Source organism: Rhinopithecus roxellana, chromosome 3, assembly GCF_007565055.1.
Source record: "Rhinopithecus roxellana isolate Shanxi Qingling chromosome 3, ASM756505v1, whole genome shotgun sequence".
NCBI classification, from domain to species: Eukaryota; Metazoa; Chordata; class Mammalia; order Primates; family Cercopithecidae; genus Rhinopithecus; species Rhinopithecus roxellana.
Genome location: NC_044551.1, coordinates 108,379,995 through 108,387,124, shown reverse-complemented (window position 1 = coordinate 108,387,124; position 7,130 = coordinate 108,379,995).

The window sequence follows — 7,130 nt, the reverse complement described above, 5'->3', positions numbered from 1 at the left end:
GGGTGTTATATACATTTATTCTTTTTCAAAATTCTTTGGATTTTCTGGACCGTTCTTATGGTCTGAGTTCTCAGCTGGGATGGCTGAGAGTTTATGAATGTTTGGAACTCTTTCCACAAGATTTCTCAACCATGGAAAACTTGTCTTGGCTTCTGCCCGTCATAGTCTCAGGGATCCCAGTAGCAAGAAAGGGCAAGCCCCAAGGTGATATAGTATGTTTTAAAACACTGCATGTATCACTTTGCTAATATCTTACTAAAAGCTAAGGTCACATGGATAAAGAGAGATTCAAGGGGTAGCGACATAGAGTTTGTGTCTTGATGAATGGAGCTGTAAAATGTTGTGGGTTTTTTTTTCTTCTATCTATTATTCTATATTCCAAAGAAATATATTCTTATTCTACTGGAAAACTATTTAAAGAAATAAAAATCTATTTTTAACATAGAATATTAGAATTAGCATTTCATGAAACATATACAAATATATAGAGAGCTATAGATATGCATTACACAGACATATATACACTTATACACACATATGTATGTGTGTGCATATGTGTGTGTATTCCTAAATCAGATGTGTCTTTTCTGAATAAAAAGCATTAGATTCTTATCTTCTTCTAAAATTTCTGTGCAATTTTTTCTCCATTCTGTTTCACAGTTATACTTTACGTTAATTCATTTTATTTAGCTAAGGAACTTTTAAGATGGGAATTTAGTTACTCAAAATCATATTGCTTATGTATAAAATTTAGCATCAAATTTGCATGAATTATGCAGATCAAATTATCAATTATTTTTATACATAGTTACATAATGCATTCCATATTATAAATGTTCTTTTAAGAACACCATTTCTACAATTAGTACAGTGTTTACTTTCTATGTGTAAATTTAAGTTAGGTAGAATGTTAACAAATGTAGAATTGAGTTTGTTACCTTCAGTTACCAGTATTTGTCTTGAGCATTCTAATTTAAATTATAAATTTAAACATTTCCAAGCAAAATAAATAATTTTTACATAATTGGAATTTATTTCCCCCTAAAAAGCAGCCAATTGCTTCAATATTGAAAATTTAATTCATTTAGAAAGAGAAGTATACCTCTAATCATAGAGTTTATCCATTACTCTGCTCATATTTGGAATAATTGAATATGGAAATATTTTGACAATATAATTACAAAGAAGTATGTGGTTTTCACTTCTCCATGACATATTGATTTTATCGAATGTCACCATTTTTCAAGGAGACTGTGATAAAAGGAAAATGATGTGAGAGAACTGGAAATATTGGAAAAAAAATATTGATGAAGGATATACCACAGATTCTAAGCTGAAAAGGAAAGTGAATGGTAGAAATTGATTGAGACAGAGAAAGTACAAGGTTAATGGGACAAAATAACTCAGAAATGGTCCTAAAAAGAATAAGAAGGAAAACAGAAGTGGAGAATATGTAAATGAGACAATTATAGATGTGTTTCTCAGAATATCTCCCTGTTAATATTTCCCAATAGACTGCCGCTTTGTTTTCAACTTTTAAATGTAGTAGAATATATGTATCTCTCATTACAAAAGTTTTCATTAAATGTTTGTAAAGTTTTTTATGTATGCTCTTGTAACAGTATAATACCTAAAATACATTAATCTTTGTTTAATTCCTATTTTTATCATCTACAAGATTGCTCAAGAAGTGCAAAAACAGCAGATAATTAAACAATGGTTTTTTAAAATTCAACAACGACCCCTCATCTCTCATTTCCCACTCTCACTTTTTTGGCCATACAGGCTAAAAATCCTGTTTGTTTTTCTATTTTAAGCATTATCTATTGACCGTTCACTGTGGATGAGGATTTTCTCTTTCATACCTTCTTAATTACCAGCACACACATGTGTCCTTTTCATAATCCTATACTTGCTAAATATTGTAAATTAGGTTAGATCAACAGGCAGTATTTACATTAACTCATGTTATTACGATTACTACATAGAATCTCTATTCACCATCATCTGGGGAAAATATCCTTTGTCTCTCGTTTGTATTGTGTCTCTTGTTTCTTGTCTCCCACGTCTTCTTCCTTTCTTGGTTTACTCTCATTGTGGGAGATCAGAGCCTACGATAACTTCCTGAAAAAATATACATGGGATTATGGGATGTTTTCTTACATGATGATATTTTGGCTAGGCAGAGCGTACTCTGTTGGAAATAATTTCTCTTCAGAGTTTTGACGGCATTGGCTCACTACTTTCTAGTTTCAGAATTTGTTATTTAAAAGGCCCAAGCCATTCTGATAGCCTAATTCCCGTGGAAATCTAAATCCTCTCCCCTCTCTAGCCCCTGTGGAAGCTTGTAAAAAGATCCTTAGTTCTCTGAAATTTCATAGTGATTTAACTTTTTATGATTTATTTTAGCCATGTGTGTAGGTAGTTAGTAAGGCCTTTCAATATGATAATTAAAGTTCTTTAGTTCATGTAATATTTTTGAATTGTTTCATAAATGATTTTCTCTATTTGTTTTGCTCTTGTCATTCTTTCTGGAACTTCTTGTATTCAGATGTTGAACTTCTTTAATTATGTGTTTAATTTTTTAACATTTTCTCATATATTTTTCCATGTATGATTTTTTTGGCTCTACTTAATGGGATTTTTTTTTCCTAAGTTTTTCAGCATTCTATGAGTTTTCCTTTCTGTTATCACTTATTTACAAAAAATTCAAAAGCTCCTTTTGGATCATTGAGCGTCCTTTACAGATTGATAGACATCTAGATATAGACAAACGTTTATATATAATACATATATTCTGAAATTTCTTTGTGTATATATATGTGTGTTCTTGCTTCATGGATGCAATATATTCTCTTATTCATCTAAAGATATTAATAGTTTATTTGAAAATTGTTAATTTGCATAGTATGCTTTATGCTGCTTTTGTTTCAAGTGTGTGTGTGGGTGTGTGTATGTGCTTGTCTTTGTAAATTTTATACTAGGAATTTCTCAGATATTGTTTTTCACCTGTTTTGGTCTTTGACTTTTTATTATAGGTTTTCTTCAGATAGTGAATAATCCATAAATTTCTACTCATATTATAGGGTGGAACACTGAATAGATAATTGGAAACCCGTGGACTTGCTGACTGAATTTCACTATTGAGTGTGCTGCCTGAGCTTTTCTTTTGGTAGACATAAGATGCCCATCATTTTGTGCCTTTTCTTTGTAAAGTCTAATTCCCTAGAGAAGAATGTGTCAACATTCCTGCTAACATTCTGTAAGCCAACTGGCAAAAGAGGTGGGGTTCAGGAGTCTCAGGAATTGGTATGTAAATATCCACTTAATGCCACCTTCACCTCTCTCATTTTCAGTAAAGTATCCCTATCCACAACTATGCCTAATTTTTCCTAGTCCAGAGACTCTCTTTTTTACCCTCTGGAGAGAGCAAACCTCCAGAGTTCTGCTGAAGTACCGGAGAGTTGGTTTCTTGGTTAATGGAACTGAGGGTGGGAATTGGATCAGAGATAGGCAAAGCCCATTAGGGGATCTCCTTGGTTTCAACTAAACATTCAGCTTCACAGCACATAGGCCACACTGGGACCAAGCTCCTCAGAGTGATATAAGCAGGAAACACAGCTTGGCAGGAGGGCAACATCAGGCATTCCTTCAAAAAGAGTCTTTGCAGCAGCTCACATGGCAGTTCACATCCAGTAGCTACTCTTATCTCAGATCACAACTGGAGGGCTAGGAGGTGAGTCTGTGTTAGGAGATGCAAGAGTCACTTTGGCTGAAAAGACTCATGACCCATAGTATAACTTCCAGAATTGCATGAAAAACTTACCAGCCATTACACTCAGAATACGCCAAAGCTACATCCAATCCAGATGTAGTTTATCAGCAGTCATTGCGTTCTAAGCAGTGTTGCCTGATAACATGGTTCATATACTATTTTTATCAAGTTGCCAGAGGATCAGAGTTAGAGAGTTAAATAAAGTTTAAATTCTGAAGCCCAAAGGAATAGCTTTTCTTAAAACTTTATCCACACAATCTAATTGCTTCTTTTACTTTTTATTTTTATTTTTTAACGAAACAGGAAGGAAACGAAAAAGTATGAGTAGAAATATGGTTATAAAGGCAAATTAACATAGTGTGAAGATAAGGACATTTCTGTCTATTTCTTCATTTCCCAGGAAGTATGAGGTAAGAACACCATCATAGGGAAAGGATAGATAAGGAAGTGGGTGATTTGTGGGAGGAAAAAGCGTGAAGTAGCATTTTGGTAAAGTATATAAGGAGTACCCTAACTCCTCCAAAATATATTATGGTCAGTAATTTTTTTATTTAAGAGTATTGGTGTATTACTTGCAACAAATGAAACACAATAATATGTATAATGACCTGAACATGATAGAAGTTGATTTCATGCTCATATAATCGAATTAGGCAGGAAGACAAGGTGATGGCAGGACCCTCTTCCACATAGTCTAGTTGGGACTCAAACTGGCAGAACCACAGCCATCTTCGAAACTTAACCTACAAAGTCATTGGGTCTTCTTTCTTCCAGCCAGAATGGAAGAATGCAAATGAGAATTTTGTTTGCATTAGGCTTGGAAGTGGCAGCTATCCTTGCAAATGAGCACACCTAATTGCAAGCAAGGCTGAGAAATATTCAGCTATGTGCCCAGTGTACTAAGGAGAGCATAGATTTTGTTGTATGTTTAGTGAGCATTTAGATTTTTTAAATATTTGTATCAAATGCATAAAAATAAACATGTTAAAATCAAAGGATATATGGTAGTCAGTTATTTTTAAAGACATTATTTGAAACATCTAATTTCTTAAAACCATCATGTCAATAAAATGCTGTTTAATGAATTAGTAGCAATGATTTCAATAGCATGACATTAAGGGTTATCATTGTATCATTTTAGTAGTGATTTACATGCATGTAAAAATGTATACTGTTCTGTTATAAAACATACCACTAGACTTTCCAAAACTGCCCATGGATCAATTACCTTCATAATAAATGAAGAATTCATTTTTAGTTTTAAATAATAAATTAATAGCTTACTTTTATCTTCATGTCTTATTTTCATAGATAATTGTTTTTTAAAATTCAGGTACCACCATATTTTACTCAACTGTACATGGCATCAATTTACTATGTTACAGTGAGTATGTCATTTTATAGACTCAAAATAAGCCAAACATGGAAGTAGGAATATCCAATTTATTAAAATAAGTCTGTTACTCTTTCTGATATTGAATGAGACTATTCTTTCTGGTTATCTTACATTTCTTAATGTAATATGGGAACCACAGGGATAGGTGAACAAATATTTCTATCTAAAAATATTCTTTATGATGTTAAAATAAATTAATAATAGAAGGATATAACTTTTCAACTTATAATTAAGATTAAATATTAAAATAGGTATTATCTCCTTAGTTTATAAATGTGAATTGTTTTAATTTTACCAGTAATATTGTCCCAGTTTTATATATTTATGAAATGTCTTGTGTTTTACTGATGGTGGTTTAAAACATATCCATATTATTTTCTTTTTAAAAATGCAACTTCACAAAAAAGAAAAGAAAAAGAGGGTAAACCCACCATTTGACAGCCTGTTTCTATTCATTCACATCTTTCTGTAACATTATCCTTTTGATGTATTGGGCTCCACGAAAAGATGAAAGCTTCATGGTAAGTGAGCCATACTTGCATTACTGTTTTTCAGTTACACAGGGATGAAAGGAAAGTGCTGTTCCTACTGTCTGATTATTTTTGCATATGTGTAACTTAGAAAGTGACTGTGAAAACTGAAAACTTTCCATCAGTCTAATTTGCAAAAAGAAACTTCTCATGGAAAATGTAGAAGAATAAACATCCAAGTTCTGATGTTTGGAAAATTAATCCAAGGCCAATTCCTTAGGATTTAAAACATTTAAACTTGCCTTCGTTAATGATAGTCTATCCATTACTAAGGAGATTCACGTATATTACCTAATTACTTCATATCTACCCAGAAGTGGATTCTTTGGAAGCCCCTCCATTTACTCTCCAGTGGAGAAATAACCATGAACCAAGAAACCAAAGTAACTCTCAATTTCAACACTATTGTTCTGCACAATATCAGTGTGTCTGTAATCCCTCAACTTCAGGAAAAAATAGATACAATTACAAAGGAGAACAGGTCTGGATATATTGTTTAGACATATTTCCTACACTTAAAAAAGAAACATAAAACAATATACATTTGCTAAGAACCTAAAAGCCATCAGGAAATATATTTGTAGTCAGAGGTTACAAGACAACATATTCACTTATCTAATTTTCTTTGAGGATAAGGAAGAAAACTTGTTTTGATGCTAATTTAGCATTCCAAGCTATATGAACACAAAGGCTGGTAAGATGTCTCATTGCCAAATGATGCTTTTTCAGAAATTGATGCTAAAAATATTATAGAATTAAAAATTATCTTATGGACTATCTTTTAAAAAGTCCCTCCTTTTATCAATGACTAAAGTAAAATAAAGTGAGATTACACGTTGACGGAGATGAAAATCAGAGATGCAAGGTGATATCTGGTGTTCCATATCTAGCTGGGTTTTCAATATCATACCATGGCAGGCATAGAATCTGAACATCAGTTCTCTAAAAGTGTGAGCAGAGTGGCAGAAGACCTAGATTTTTGCTCATTTTCTTTTTTTTCCTTTGAGTGAGAGTTGCATTCTTATATATTGTAGAAAAGATAGACCTCTAAAACATTGCTCCCTTAAAACTTAGTGTTGCGCGATATTCCTGATCCTACAAGGATCTTTGGTCTTGGATAAATGATACATGAGCATGTTAAAGAAGCTCTTGAAGACTATTTATGATTCAAAGTACTCTAGGCACATACCATTTAAGAAACCACAATTAAAAATAAAATCTGCCTAGACCTCATTCCACTTCTTTCTTTATGCATCAATTTGTCAAGTTTTTATTATTATATATATATATATTTTTTTTCTTTTTCTTTTTCCTCTTCTGGGTGCTCTTCTAGGAAATCAGTTCATAAATAAGATTGGTAATATTCCTCCTCTCATGGAGCTTAGAAACCAATAGTAGGAGACTCATAGAAAACAAGAAAAAAAATAAG